The sequence below is a fragment of the Azolla caroliniana genome, unplaced genomic scaffold, assembly GCF_043228905.1.
Source record: "Azolla caroliniana isolate FFs.n. ecotype wild unplaced genomic scaffold, voAzoCaro1.0.p SCAF_12, whole genome shotgun sequence".
Taxonomy (NCBI): Eukaryota; Viridiplantae; Streptophyta; class Polypodiopsida; order Salviniales; family Salviniaceae; genus Azolla; species Azolla caroliniana.
Genome location: NW_028230447.1, coordinates 5,242,205 through 5,257,499, shown reverse-complemented (window position 1 = coordinate 5,257,499; position 15,295 = coordinate 5,242,205).

Genomic DNA, 15,295 nt, shown 5'->3' with positions numbered 1-15,295 from the left:
GGCTTTTCCCCTGCTGCTACTGAATGAAGAAGCAAAAGGGATGGACACATACCACATCTATCCATCTACACATACATACATACATACATACATACATACATACATACATGATACACGCATGCAACACATACATGCTCGTGTCTATTATACACCAAATCATAAATAGGGTTGGCAAGGGAATCGCGGCCACAGACGGCGGTGCAGGTCGCTCGAAGCATGGCACGTGCGATTTTGCACCGTCCGATTTGGATAAGAAAGAACGCGCGAAAAAAAAAAATCTGTCAAAGGTCACCCAACTCTGAGTCCTTGGTCGCCCAACCCTATTAGAGGTCGCCCAACTCTGAGTCCTCAGTTGCCCAACTTCGACTATTGCAAGTCGCCCAACCCTAACCATTGCAGGTCGCCCAACCAAATGTATCATTTCCACCAAAATCATCAAATATGTCTGATCTTGAAACTTAAAACTTACAATAACCGATTAAACGGTCACAAAATCCAACATTAAAAATTCCAAAATCGACGAACTTCACCATACTTAAAACTTAGTCTTTACAACAAATAACCATCTCAAAACATAAAACATAAATAAACTTATAACATACTTCATTCGTAAACCCAATTGCAATGGTCCGCAAAACCACTCAAGCCATGTTTATGGCTCATCTGGAGATGATGGCAAGATGCGGCCACAATTCTTGCAACAATCAGCATTCGAGTCCCTTGATCTAAAGGTCAAGGCATCGCAATGCAAGCATCGAATCTTCTCTATTGCACATATTGGCAACTGCTTCCTAGCTCGACTTGCACCTCTTTGCATTTTTTCGGAGTGTGTTTTGGAAGCGTTTGGGGAGCTGCCAATAAGATCTTGGGAAATGTTGACACTTGCTCCTCTCTTCACACCAATTGCTTGCTTCTGCCTTATGGATCCACCATCTTCTTCATTGGTTGGTTTCGGTGCCCCAACGTGATACACCACCATTTGTCTCATTCCTGAAATGGACCCCATACATGACAAAACTTTTGCACGGTCGAGGGATTGTAACCCTTGCCTGAGACATTGAATATTTGCCTCGGTCATCTGTAGTTCCAACTCCCATTAATCTATATTTGATGCACTAGGGTTTGTCTCCACTTCTATTTCTGTGAAATGGTTATTGCGCATGTGGGTCGCGTGATCTATAAAAGGCAACGACCCACATAGATGTGGCATGTGCCACTCAATAATCATCCGGATGCCGAGTATATGCTTACATTTACTCACATGGTCTTGGCAATCACAATATGAGCACTAGAGCGATACATTATACCATACAATGGGTTTTCTCAAGCTCAATATTTTAAACCAATATCGAGGCTTGTCCACAATATGCACTATCGCATTATTAGTTTCAGGTTAGTTTCATACCTCTCTAGTATCCTCTCAGCCTCTTTAAGTCTTGTTGTTTGATCCCTACAATTTGCATGGGGTGCAAATCTACCACTCTCACATATTTCTTGTCGTTGCTTGTACCATTCAATAATGGTTCCTCCGACGCAAGTGCCAGTTTGACTGTCCCCGATTAAAACATGCACAAGATCGGTAATTGATTGGTTTATTCTTCCTCTCAATGCAGTATATTTGATAAACTACCAATGTCTCTCCACAATATTGGTAGTGTCAACATGTCCATAGTTGAACATTCTACCAAACTTGGGCCACAGTTTCTTGCACACACATGTCAAGCCACGCCATCCTCCTTCTATATATTGCCAAACACATAGCTTGTTTGCATATTCTACCGATAACTCCTCACATTGGGCACTGAATGGGATTTTGTAATGCATTGCATGAGTTGACACATCCGGTTATAAAGATGGTTTCTCTCAGTTGCACTTACCTTTGGCAACAAGTTGTGTCAGTTCCATGCTTTTTTGGCATGGAACTGACACAACAAAAGTCGACAATGAATTTGCGACCTTTGCCCATTTGCAACAATCCAAGATAATCGTTCTGCTGCAACGACATTACTTATGGCATTATATGATGTCCAACTTGTTGAGAAATTGTTGCGGAATAGATCACAATAAACGAACTACGCGCTGAAATACGAATCACAAGAATACACCAGAAAAAGACAAGATAAACAGATGTACACAGAGATTTACGTGGAAACCCTAAAACGGGGAAAAACCACGGGTGAACAGATTCTTCACTATAATATAGTGGATATACAACACAAAGAAGATTACAAACACTCTGTCGAGTGTATCAGCCGCACATGGCTCTTCGCGTCTGCTGTTACACACACAGCTATGGTGCAGCTCTCACTTCTCTCTCTCCTCTCTCTCAGTCGTTTTACTTCTGCAGTTCTAACTTCGTTCATCACACACATAAAGTTTTCCCTAGTTGTATATATACTTACACAACTTTCTGGCTATTTACATACGTAGCCCTCATGGGGCGCACACTTAGACTATTTACAATTATTGTCTCCCAAGTTGGCTATTTACACGATTCTGGTTTCGGCCAAGGCCGAGTCACTCATCAACTCGGTTCCTCTCTCTTTCCCATCTAGAGGGACTTGTTTCCAAACATCATCCTTATTATTACCATAATAATAATAATCGAATTCACAAACAGTCGACTCAATGTTTTCGACTCTTCGACTGTCGGCTTTCCGAACAGTCGAATCTTCCCTGTCATCGATTGTCGGCTTTCCGATCAGTCAGTTCTTCCTCCCACTGGAGGGACATATTCCCAACACACCTTTTATCGATGACTATCGCATTTGGCCTCACATTGGGTATCCATGCGAATATGACTCTCAAGCAAGTTTCTAAAGCTACTTGCTCATGGTTTGACCCCTTATCAATGTCAGATACATGTGTCTAGTGGCCGTATTCACACTGTCCCTTGGACAGACTAGGTTTAGGACAATTCTGTAAATATGATAAAGGGCAGTTGCCCTAGCCTAGCTAGTATATAACGGGCTTTGTAACCTAGCTCATAAGGTCGCCTCCATTCTATATTGTAACTTTAAGTTCGAATAATATAGTTATATCTTGTGCGTCATACTCTATGTCTCTCACTCTGTCTCCTTGATCTTGCACTACCATGCTAACTTTGTGATCTTCTAATTCTAAGCATAGATGTTGTTCTTGTTTCCGCACTGACGGTCTCAAACTCCAACATCTGGTATCAGAGCGAGAGGTTATTCAACTTGTTGTCGGCCGTCATCTGTTTTCAACAACATTCTTGCCCCTACCTTCATGAAGACCCTGCGTTCAAGATATCATCTTGAGAAGAGAAAGACTACTGAAGATTTGCACCCTACTGAGCTAGATCACTCTTGAGGTAAACCAGCCGGTTGTACCTTGCTTCTGTGATTGCAGCCGTTTAGAGTGGAATCTCTATCAAATTGGCCTCGATCGTGCTTTACTAGGTTAGACACTATCTACTCGTTTGTCGTAACCACTCAAAGCAGATCCAACCCTAGGAGCAACATCATTTGTGCTTCACTTAGCCAGACAAAATCTGGGAAGAATAGTTTAAATCTGTCCATCCAATCGTCGTAGACACTCGAAGCAAGATCAACCTGAAAAGAGGGCACATAATCTGTGATCGTCCTCAACAATTGGTATTCGGAACCTATTTGGCATATAGTTGTGCTCAACTCGACTAAGCGATATTCAGAAAGACCAGTCGGTTCTGTCCCTCCACTTGTTGTAGCCACTTGGAGCAAACTCACCATCCAATAGTATTTCGAAACTATTAGCAAACTCGTGTCCAAATCCGGCTAGAACGAATTTGGGTGAGCTAGTCAGTTGCACCCTACCATTGTTTGCAGCCAACTCTGGACAAAATCTCCCAAGGCCAACACAGATGGCATCAACATCTAGCTGATCAGAAATGAGTCTAAGGAAGCTTGATGGATCAAAGTTCAACTTCTAGAAGGAGCAGATGCAGGACTATCTAATAGTCAAGGGTCAAATCGATCTAATCGAGATAGAAAACGCTCTAGAAGGATTCAAGTAGAATGAGTGGACGAAACTTGATAAAATTCTCCAAGCCACCATTCGGATACACTTATTGGAGTTAATGTACTTCACAGTGCAATTGTGCACAACTGCTTTCCAACTATGGAAGACACTTTTGGACACTTACGAGAAGAAGGTCGCCGACACAAGATATATTTGATTCGGCACCTCTACAATCTTCGGATGAAAGAATCTGACTCGATCCAAGCATACATGAACGAGTACGAAAGTCCAAGCTCCCAGATTTCGGCCCAAGTGACGATGAACTAAAAGCCATGCTTTTAATGATTAGTCCCTCCCCCTTCGTGGGAAAATCACAATTGTGTGCAATGTGTCAACTGCCGTTGTTAAATACTCTGAAGTCACAAGATCAATCTTGACGGAAGCTGCTCGGAGAAAATCGTTTGCAAACGATTCGGTCAATGACGCCTATGTAGTACAAAGTTCAGTTGACCATGTCACGCCATAGTGACATAAAATACATAATTAGTGAGGATTGAACCTGCAACATCACATCTACAAGATGTCATGCTCAACCATTTAGATATGAGCATGTATTTATATATAATAGTTTAGTATTGTATAGTCTAGCATATAATACATTCCAGAATATTCTAGTCTTTAGTATATTGTGGTGTCCCTTTCATGCGAGTGCATGCCTTTTAGCACACCCTTTTAGCACACCACCCCTTTTAGCCCACCCTTTTGGGACGCATGTAGCTAGGCCGGCCCAAAAAGGGTACCTTTGTATCTTCTATAAATTGAACGATAAGTAAGAAGCTAGGCAAGCTAGTTTGGTTTCCTTTTATGTGCATTTCACATAATTGGTGGGGAAGCGGGGTAAAATTTTAGCCATTACCACCTCGTTCATGGCATCCCAATTCCCTCCCTTCGCCTCAAACGCCGATACCCCGATGGAGCCCGAGTTCTCGCAACCGCACGAACGACCACCCCCTTTCCAACTGGAGCAACTCCTCCAACTCCTCTCCAACACCATGCTTCAAATCAACCACACAAATCAAGTTATGCTCTCATTCCTCTCCACTAACAATGACAACACTCAAGATCACCTAGATTCCAAGGTCCGCCCAAAGTCCTTCTCCAGCTTGCCTTCCGAGGATGGCTTAGCCTGGTTGGACCACTTTCAAATGATCTCCAGTTACCATCGATGGTCTGACGAGTGCAAAGCTTTGGAAGTTTGTACCCTGCTTGAAAATGTAGCCACCACATGGTATGTCCAACAATCAAGCGACATGACAAAGAACTAGGTGATCCTCCAAGATCTCCTCGTGCAAAACTTCGCCCATCACAATTCGGCCCAAACGGCGTTACAACAACTCAAAATGTTGCAGTAGCAAGCACACAAACCTGTGGGCCAATTTGGTGTTCGCCTCAATCAACTCATTTGTGCCGACCCTACCATGCCCGCGTATGTGAAGATTTTCTTTTTATGGCCCCGTTTGCGCCATGACATCACTCGCCGCGCTCAGGACCATGGTCCCAAGACATTCAACGATGCCATCCTCATTGCCCAACGCATCGAAGCGTGTATGGTATCTGACTCCCAACCACGTTGGCCCCATCCATCATCGACCGACTTGCGCACCCAATACCAAGGCACGACCCCCATGGACATTGATGTCCAAAACATGCAACTGCAGGCTCGCCGCAACCTTCCTAATCGTGATGGCCAAGGGCGTCTGAAGTGTTTCTATTGCAACAATTATGGACACGTCCGACGTCACTGCCAGAAATTGCATCAATAGTCTCACAATCAACAATTCCAGATAACTATGGCTAACGCGGCATCGTTGGCTGAGCTTCGGGGAAACTGACTTCCGGGGTGCAAATGGAAGAGTCAACCCTCCACATCCAAGCGTTCGCCTCTTCCAATTTTTCAAGTATGCACCACTCTCGTCACCATTAATCACTGCACCCACACCATCTTGTTAGACTCTGGTAGTAGTATCTCTTCCATTAGCACCGCCTTAGTTCACCAGTTAGGTCTCCCCACATCCCCCGCTCCTTCCATCCAAGTCCTTTTTGGTGATCACCAACATCTTTACCACTTTTGCATGCAAGCCCACTGCACCTTCACCTTAGGCACTCTCACCTTCTCACACCACTTTTATGTCTTGCCCCACCAACTCTTCCCCCTGACCTTAGGTTGTGATTGGTTCCTCAAGAGTCGTGTTGTGATTGATTTCGATGCCCATAAACTTCTTGTCCCACATGCTCTTAACAATCGACAACGGTTCGGTTTGAACCGAATTGAACCGCGAAACTGCGGTTTAACAACTTAACGGTTTCAATGGTTTGGTTCGGTTTCAACAATAAAAAACCATGGTTTAAATGGTTTAATGGTTTTTTATTTTTTATTTTTATTTTTAAGAATTTTAAAAATAATTCTAAAAATTTTTAAAAATTGTTTTTAAACAATCTTTTCATTTTTAGACCTTATTCTCACATTTTAGGAGCATCTTAAAAAAAAATTAATTTTTAAAAAATTAAAAATTTGACCTATGTTGAAAACCAAAACCAAAACCAAACCACGAAACCACAGTTTTTATGGTTTAATGGTGTAACGGTTTGAAAAACGTTTAACGGTTTTGTGGTTTGGTTTGGTTTGGGTTTCAAATTTTTTAAACGGTTCGGTTTGGACCCTCTTGAACCGAACCAAACTGTTGCCGATTGTTACATGCTCCCCCTATCCCCCTTCTACATGATAGCAAGTCCATGTGGCCCTTCCACAAGAGCGATTGGTCTCCATCCGCCAATTATTAGCTCATTTTCCATCACTAACCCTCCAACCCATGCATGCTCCTACTGTCTCTTTCCTTGTACAACATGTCATTCGTACTTGGGAAGTCACTCCGATCCGCATGGCTACCCGCCAACATTCCTCCCTCGACCACGATCACATTGATGATGCCGTCACCGACATGCTCACCAAAGGTATTATCATTCCTTCCACCAACGATTGGCTTTCGGAACCCCATCTAGTCAAGAAGGATGATAGCACCTTCCACTTTTGCATCGACTTCAGACCTCTCAACAAAGTGACTATCCATGACCTCTACCTGCTCCCTTGCATGGACGACCTCTTGGATCAAATCGGTGGCTCCCGTTATTTCACCTCCCTGGACTTAGCCTCATGATATTGGCAGATCCCCCTAATGCCTTCTGACGCCCACAAGATCGTATTCCGTACACGCCTTGGGCTATTCCAATTCATGCACATGCCATTCGGGCTATCGGATGTCGGTAGCACATTCCAACGCATGGCAAACTCCATCTTCGCCGCCCTTATCAGCAAAAGTGTCCTCGTTTATCTCGAGGACATCCTTATACACACGACCACTTGGGAGGACCATCTACAAACTCTCGCCGAAGTCCTTGCTTGCATAACTAAGCATAACTTGCAATTCCAATGGAAAGTGTCGATGGGGAAGCACCATCCTCCGTTTTCTCGGCTTCATCATCTCTGGCGACGGAATCCATATGGACCCTGCAAAGGTGGCAGCCATCACTGACTATCCCCCCCCCACCTCAATAAAATCATTGCAACATTTTTTGGGCATTATCACCTTTTCCCTTCGCTTCATCCCGAACCTCGCCTTGGTCACTTTTCCCCTTCGTCAACTCTTGAAGAAAGGTGTGTCATTCATTTGGGATCCTACTTTCAAAGATAACTTTCATCGCCTCAAAACCATGGTCTAGGAATTGGGGTTGCTCGCCCATCCTAACTTTGACCAACCGTTCATGTTGCAGACAGACGCATCAAACCATGGGTTAGGAACCGTCCTCTTGCAAGCTAATTGCCACGAGCAAGAAAAGGGAGTCGCCTTCATTAGCCACACTCTCACACTGGCTGAACGCAACTACTCAACCATCGAGAAGGAGCTACTTGTGATCGTCTGGTCTTTCCAGCATCTTCACCCATACCTTCATGGTGGACAAGTTACGGTTGAGACTGACCACCAACCCTTGCTTTCTCTTATCCATCGACCTCACCCCCCGGGCCGCTTGTTGCGATGGACACTGGAACTCCAAGATTATCAGCTTACCCTCTCCTATTGGAAAGGTGCAACCAATTTGGTCTCTAATAGTCTCTCTAGCACCGACTTCTAGGCTGTCCAATTTCTCGCTAAGACATTTGATCTTTCGCTACCATTGCCACAACTCACTACACTTCAGCAACACGACCCCACCATCCAAGAGATAACCCATCAGTTGTGCTCCCTCCAACCGTTTCCCTCACAACGACGGTTCATGCTCCATGATAGCTTGATGTTCTTCATTCAAGCACATCACGAGCCTCGTCTCTACATCCCTCATGCCCTACAACAAACGTATCTCCAATTTTATCACGACCACCCATTGTTGGGTTATTTGGGTTTCCACAAGGTTCTCAAAAAATTATGCCTCAAGTATTACTGGCCCAACATGTGACACTCTGTCTCTACCTACATCAAACAATGTGCTTTGTGTCAACACATCAAACCTACGGGCAAGCCAGCTGGAATGCTCCAACCCATCACCGTCACGTCACCTTTCGAGTTGGTCGGATGGGATTTCATGGGACCTTTACCCGAAACCTTGAGGGGCAATAGGTATATGTTGCCGGTTAGGAACACGGCCTACCCTCAGTCCTTTAGGGTAGGTATCAAGGTGATCGTGGTACAGGGTAGGAAATTGCGTAGCACGTGGAACGTAGTGACTTAGAGCATGTTTACTAAAGGCATACAACTAGAGACGATTACAACCGATCTCCTAATGTGCGTAACCACGCAACTTGTATTCACCTTACACACTTACGCTTATACAGTCACAGAGAGACAACAGAGAAGAGACAAGAGATAAGAGACATAACTTAGAGAAGACAGAAACTATATTGCTCAATATTGTGCTAGCTCTTTATAATGTTCATATGCCCTTTATATACACGAGGCCTAGTCTGTTACACTTCCCACGTGAACCGTTAGACGCGTTACTTCAACGCTTCTATTATAATTAATACGCTTCTTTAACATGCGTTATTTACATTTGTCCTTTTACGGTGGACAACACCTAGCACACCTGTGGGACAGTGCCTTGGCATGTAGGACCCCTCCTCCCTTTACTCGTCTTCCAAAATATCGAGGATATTTGGCTCTGGGCGCTCGTCGTTACTTGTCGTGATTGGTGGCACCGTAATGTGGTTGGGCTCGTCGCTTTGTGGCTCAACCGGCGCTTCCGCCTGTAGTCTCTCCGTGGGTGGCTCCGGCCATATCTCTTCTTGTACTGCTTCCTCTACAATGGCTGTCGTGGTTGGGACTGTGTCGCTGGGTACGATCGTTGTAGTCACCTCCAGAGTGCCTACCTGTTTGATCGGCGTCTCATTCTGCTCCGCGGAGTCACTATCCTGTGGGACTGTGTCGTTGGGTCCGGTCGTTGTAGTCACCTCAGGAGTGCCTGCCTGTTCAGTTGGGGTCTCGTCCTGCTCCGTGGAGTCACTATCCTGTAAGGTGATGGCTTCCGCCTTCTTCATCTCTTCCGTCCTTTGATGTTCACTTCCGATGTCTCACAACTGGCGGAACACTTCTTCTTGACTTTCACCGAAGTCTTCCAATAGCTATGCTATTTCTTCGTTGTGACGATCAACCAATGTTTGGTAATCCTGCGTAAGGTCCTTGCGCACCGTAGCGATGATTTCTTCGCTTAGTTTATAAAAACCTTTCCCCTCCTTACGCCAATTTTCCCAGTCCGCTTTATAAACGTGGAGTTCCGCTGCCTGTGCCACCCATCTGGCCCATCCTTTATCTAATGTGGCTTGTAGCTGGGCCGTAAACCGTTCATGCTTTGTTTGGAGGAGGGTGCATATACGATCTGTGGTCCAAGTTGTGTAGGCATGTAAGTCCTCCAGAGCCTTCTTGAGGTTCTCAATTTTCCACTTGTTGCTCACTGCTGCTTCTTCATAATGAGTCTTCATTTGGGCCCATATTTTCGATTCCTTGTCATGGAGCTCCTCTAGTCGGCCCATCTCGTTGTTGAGGCAAATTTCGACACCCCACCTGAGTTGGTACTCATTCTCGATTTGTTCGTTAGACCAGTCGTACTTTTCCTGGGCCGCTTCTCATAATGCTGAAATGATGTTTTCCTTTTTGATTCCTTCTTCGTGAAGCTTGTCCCTCTCTTCCTTCGTTCGGCCAAGTGCTGCTATTTCAGCGTCGAGCTTGTCTTGAATCATCTTAGTCGCCTTGCGCCTTGTTGCTCGGATGTCTGACGACTAACGGAGTTCTAATCGAAGGCGGTCAATCTCCGTTTCGGCTAGTTGCATAGCCTTTTTCGCCTTTGCCGCTATTGCTGCTTGAGCCGCTACCTCCTCCCGTAGAGTCGTCACTTCGGCGTTGTGGGAGGTAGTAGCCGGAGAGTGTTGCGTAGCAATCGCATTATTCTCCAATTGTGTGATGCGCTCCTGCGCCTTATTTAATTGGTAATGGGTTATTTTGACGGTTTTCCACACATTTTTATTCTTAACCGCCACCACGTCTTTGGCGCTTAGACTGATCCTTGCCAACTCCCTATGGACCTCCACGAAGGCAGCATTTAGTGGAGGGAGTTTGATTCCGACACCGCGGACCCCCGCGTTGTGCTTCCTGCCCACTTTTGCTTGTGGTTCTTCATCCTCACTCTCCGTCATCTATGTTAGTGCACGCTCGATCATTTGTTGTTTGGTGTGCTCCTCGGCCATTTGCTGGGAGTCTTTTATCTGTTGTGTTGCCAGGAATTCCATGAGTTCGTATGTTGTACCAAATTGCAACAATGCGCCGAAATCATGGGCCGTATCCGGAATGTCCGGATAGTTTAACACTTCACTTTCCGCCGTGAGCATGCTTTTACCATGTTGTGATTGTGTGGTTATGACCAGTTGTGGCTCGTGAATGAGTTCCAATGTGGAAGTGGGCTCCGTGGGGGTGAAATCTTCGACTCACACAACCGTATCTTTTACTAGTCTGTGCTCGTCCTTCCTATCCAACCGTCGACGCTTAGGCCTAGGACTACCTCGATTCGGCTCTTGCTCATCTTGCTCGGCCGTAGTTGGCGCTTCCGCGGTTGGTCTGTAGCTCTTCTTGCGTCAAAGTTGCTTCAGTGGTGGAAGGGTTTGGGGCTTCCTCCCATTCCGTTGTTGCGAGGTCTGCTAACCTCCATTTTGCGCATTGAGATGGAGGCGTGGATCTGGTTGTGTCCGGGGCGGGAAGTCCTCGGGGAGGGAACAATACTGTTAAGTATTGTTGTATTATTGGATGCATCTTTTTCCTAGCCTGAAATGTGTGAAGGCCTTCCCTTAGCGTTGGGCCTGTGATTACCCCCCAGTCGATGGAGCAGCCTTCAAACGTGTCAATGACGATGTCATCTTTCTGCTTGGGCATCCCATAGGCGTTTACGAGGACACAACCGACTTCCAATAGGAACTTCGCTACCTCCCGGAAAAAGGAATTCGGGATCTCCTTTGTCCTGTACGCCTTGGCGGAGGTTGAATACTCTCCGAAATATTTCTCCAAGGTTTCTGCAGGGGGAATTTCAAAGTGTTTTTCGCTTGTTACGGTCAAGCCCAACGTCTTTCTAATGCTGGTGTTCGTGACTGTGTCAACATTGAGCTTTTTAGCAATTTCTTGGGCATTGGGGTGTGGAGGCACCTCTGCTACCTGGATGTAGCCTTCAAAACCCTTTTCAAGGAGCCATCGTTGCAGCGCTGAGGATATGGAAATCAACATATTCTCCTGGTAGGGATCGTAAGGGAAGTGGTTATGAAGTAGAGCATGTAGGGTACTCCGACCGTGGTGTCTGAGATAGGCAGGGGAGCGAGGAGAGAGAGGGGCACGAGGAGAGCGAGGAGCACGAGGAGAGCAGAAGGCTTGAGTTTGTTTTCTGTAATGTGCAGAAAACTGGCAATTCTTCTCTTTTTGTGACTTAGGGTTCATGGGTCTGTGCATCATTGCGTCGACGCGTGTTCCTTTCTTTGGAAAGTGTGCCTTCATGAATGCCCTTTTTAAAAAAAATGGTAAAGTACAATATTACTGTTACATTTTCTACAAGTGGGCCCCGTCTATTTGTCGGTGCAAGAGCCAACGGTCATATTCTGTTTTACGGCACGAAACGGATTAGGCGGTGTAGGTCCCAAGTACGGCTTTAGGCGGAACCCGTTTACTTTTTGCTGCAATACTTCGCCTGCGAGGGTGCCTAATTGGAGTGTTCCATTTTCCGCCCCTATTATCCAATATGGCTCTGTCCAACGGAACTGTAGTTTCCCTGGCATTTGGCCCATGTGAGTTTGGAAAACTGAGACCGCTTTACCAATTTGAAAATGCTTTTCACTAGTGCCACAATGGAAATCTACAAATGCTTTTCGTCGTCGTTGCTCGTGTTCCAAGATTGCCATACTGTGGATTCTCGCTTCGCCTAATTCGAGTAATTGTTGTACGCGAATTTGTTCGGGCTGGCCTTCTGACAGTCTTTCGCGGATTTGAATGCGCAAGCTGGGTACCTGAAATTCAATGGGCATTACGGCTTCTAGCCCGAATGCTAGTCGGAAGGGGGTTGATTGTATGTTGGTCTTATAGCTTGTGTGGTAAGCCCAGAAGGCGCTATGCAGCTTTGTGTCGCAGTCCATTCTATTCTCATTAACGATCTTTTTCAGTATATTCTGCAACGTTTTGTTCGTCGATTCCGCTAACGCATTCGCTTGGGGATAAGACGACGTACTCTTCTTATGTACTACGGCGTAATGAGTTGTGAGGTCGTGAATAACCACATTCAAAAAAGAACTTCCTTGATCACTGATGAGTTCTATTGGACAGCCAAAACGACACCAAATCTGTTCGTATAAAAACTTCATCGTGGACGCCGCGGTGTTATCCTGTAATGCTTTCGCTTCTACCCATTTCGTGCAATAATTCGTGGCAACTAGGATATATATATTACCTGTTCGTGCTACTGCTGGAGCAAAGGGGCTGACAAAATCGAGACCCCATTTTTGGAAAGGGTCGAGTAGAAGCACTGGTTGGTGCGGCATCTGTGAGAACTCCGTGGGTTGGCCCATGCGTTGGCAGAGGTCACACTCTTTACAATATTGATACACATCCTTTTGCGTAGTCGGCCACCAAAGGCCTGCTTGCCACACTTTTCGGGCCGTAACATCTCCTACGTAATGGCCTCCTGCCGTACCGTAGTGAGCTTCGTGTAAAACAATGTCCTTCTCATCTTGTCGTATACCAGACCTCCAAATACCATTGCTCCCCTTATGGTATAGTACTCCCTCAACTACACAAAAATTCCGGCTCTGTACTGCGAGTCTTTTCTTTTCATCCATGCGTAGTTGCAGTGGTGGCAATCCCGTCATCAAGAAGTAGGTCATTTCTATCAGCCATCGGTCCGGAAAATTCTTCTCTTCTTGTGTTGCTATAGCCGCAACTTGCAGAATATCAACGTCGAGGAAATCAACGTCTCACTGTATTGCATTGTCGTCGTTGTTTATTCGGCTTAGATAATTTGCTACGGTGTGTTGTGTCCCAGGCCTATGTTGGATTGTGAATTCGAATTCCTGGAGTAGCAGCATCCATATGGCTAATTTCCCCATTAACGCCTGTTTCTCTACTAAGTAAAGTAGCACTGCGTGGTCCACATGAAACGTGAATTTTTGTCCTAATAAGTAATGTCAGAATTTATTTATGTTGTAGATCATTCCCAGGGCTTCACGCTTTGTCGTTGAATAGTTCCGCTCCGCATCGGATAATTTGCGGCTGGAGTAGTATATCAGCCGGTACCAACTAGGCTTGGTGAGCTGCATTAGTGCATTGCTAATTGCGATGTCGGAGGCATCCATGAATACGTGGAATGATTTGGACTAGTCTGGGGGCTGTACAACGGGTGCTTGGGTCAACATGATTTTTAGTGCCTCGTACACCTTGTCTTCTGTTGCCGCCCATTTGAATGGAGTACATTGTATTGCGTGACAAGAACTACGCTCCCGATGAACAACGCTCGGCCACAACCAAGCTTAGAATCAAACACAGAAAGATTTGGACTAGTCTGGGGGCTCGACATCCATGAATACGTGGAATGATTTGGACTAGTCTGGGGGCTATACGACGGGTGCTTGGGTCAACATGATTTTTAGTGCCTCGTACACCTTGTCTTCTGTTGCCGCCCATTTGAATGGAGTACAGTGTATTGCGTGACAAGAACTACGCTCCCGATGAACAACGCTCGGCTACAACCAAGCTTAGAATCAAACACAGAAAGACGGGAATGAACGCATGACACAGTGAAGAGAAGAGTACACAGGATGTTAACGTGGAAAACCCAAACTAGGGAAAAAACCACGGCAGCCCACAGACTGCAAACTATCACTATATCAGAATGTACAATAGTAGAGCACCGAGGCAACGACCTCGAGCTTGCTATCTTCGTCATAGGCGACGGTTACAACAGAGGCGACGACCTCTTCTTCTCTCTCTCTCTCTCTCTGTACACTGTTACGCGCTCTAACCTTGCGCCATGCAATTATGCTGCCTATTCTGCTTGTTATCAGCAAACCGTCGCCATGGTCTTCCTAACAAAATTGGGTATGCCCCTGGGGCGTCCAGAGCGAGTACGACCCCAGAGATCTCAAAGTGATGGCCGCCGACTTCCACTCCTAGCTTCCGAATTAACCTTAGCAGTCTAACGGAGCGGGTATCTGCCATTTGGATCCAAAATGGGCATACTTCCTAGTCCGTAATGCCCAACCGATTACAAGTGGTTTTACTAATCACATATTCTCCAAATCCGCCATCGACGATGCATCCCGCTATTTTTTGGCCCTATAGTACCACGATAATGGTTTGGTTATGGTGATCTACCACTGTTGGATCAATAATGGAGTAATTTGCCGAGATTTCCAGGCCGGCGGTACCCCGTATGCGATTCTCTACCTACTGTTGGAACCGTGGAACTAGTAGTAATAGCTTATCCATGGTCAGCATGATTTCGCAGTCTGCTAGTGCTTGCATATCGGGTCTATTGATAATGTCTTATCTTCGATCTGCGTGGTGGTGCTCGTTGATTCTTGCCTCATCCGCTCCGCGTTAGCCTCATTTGCTTTCTCTACCAAGGCCTGGGCTGCTTTGTGTATGTCATCTTGTTCTGCCCATTCTGTGTTTTTTGCCTGACTACGTGTTGTGACCTGTTGGACATCCACCTTGATGGTGTTCACGGCTAGTTCCTTTCCTTTATTGCAATGTGGACATTGCGTCGC